Genomic DNA, 773 nt, shown 5'->3' with positions numbered 1-773 from the left:
TTGCATTCCTGTGGTAAATGGTACTTGATCATGGTGAATGATCCTTTTGAAGTTCTCTTGAATTCAGTTTGCTAGTATTTTGGTTCAAGATATTTGCATCTACATGCTTCTGGAAGAGTGGCCTGCTGTTTTTTTTTATTCCCCCCCTCCCCCACAATGTATTTTTTCTTGTTTGGTTTTGATATCAGGGTAATTCTAGTCTCCTAAAGTAAATATGGAATAATTTCCTCCACATCAGTTTTTTCAAATACTTTGAGAAGAATTGGTATTAGTTCCTCTTTAAATGTTTGGTAGAATTCAGCAGTGAAGACATCAGGTCCCGGGCTTTTCTTTCATGGGAGACTTTCATCAGAAATTCAGTCTCATTACTTGTAATTACTCTATTCATGTTTTCTGTTATCTCATGATTCAGTCTTAGTATGTTGTATATGTCCAGGAATGTATTCATTCAGTTTGTTGACATAAAGTTGTTCCTAACACTCTATGATGATACTTTGTATTTATCTGGTATCAGTTTTGATGTCTCCTTTATGTAATCTCTGATTTTATGTATTTAGTCATCTCTCTTTTTCCTTAGTCTATCCAGCTAAAGGTTTGTTAATTTTGTTTATCTTTTCAAAAAACAAACTCTTCATTGATTTTTGTTTTGCTGTCACTATTTTGTTTATTTCTGATCTAGTATTTATTACAACTTTTTTTTTCCCACAGATTCTGAGTCATTTGTTGTTGTTTTACTCATTCCCTGAGGTGCAACAATAGATTGCTTAATTGAG

The sequence above is a fragment of the Mandrillus leucophaeus genome, unplaced genomic scaffold (genome assembly GCF_000951045.1).
Source record: "Mandrillus leucophaeus isolate KB7577 unplaced genomic scaffold, Mleu.le_1.0 Scaffold45, whole genome shotgun sequence".
NCBI classification, from domain to species: Eukaryota; Metazoa; Chordata; class Mammalia; order Primates; family Cercopithecidae; genus Mandrillus; species Mandrillus leucophaeus.
Note: the sequence above shows the minus strand (reverse complement) of the source record.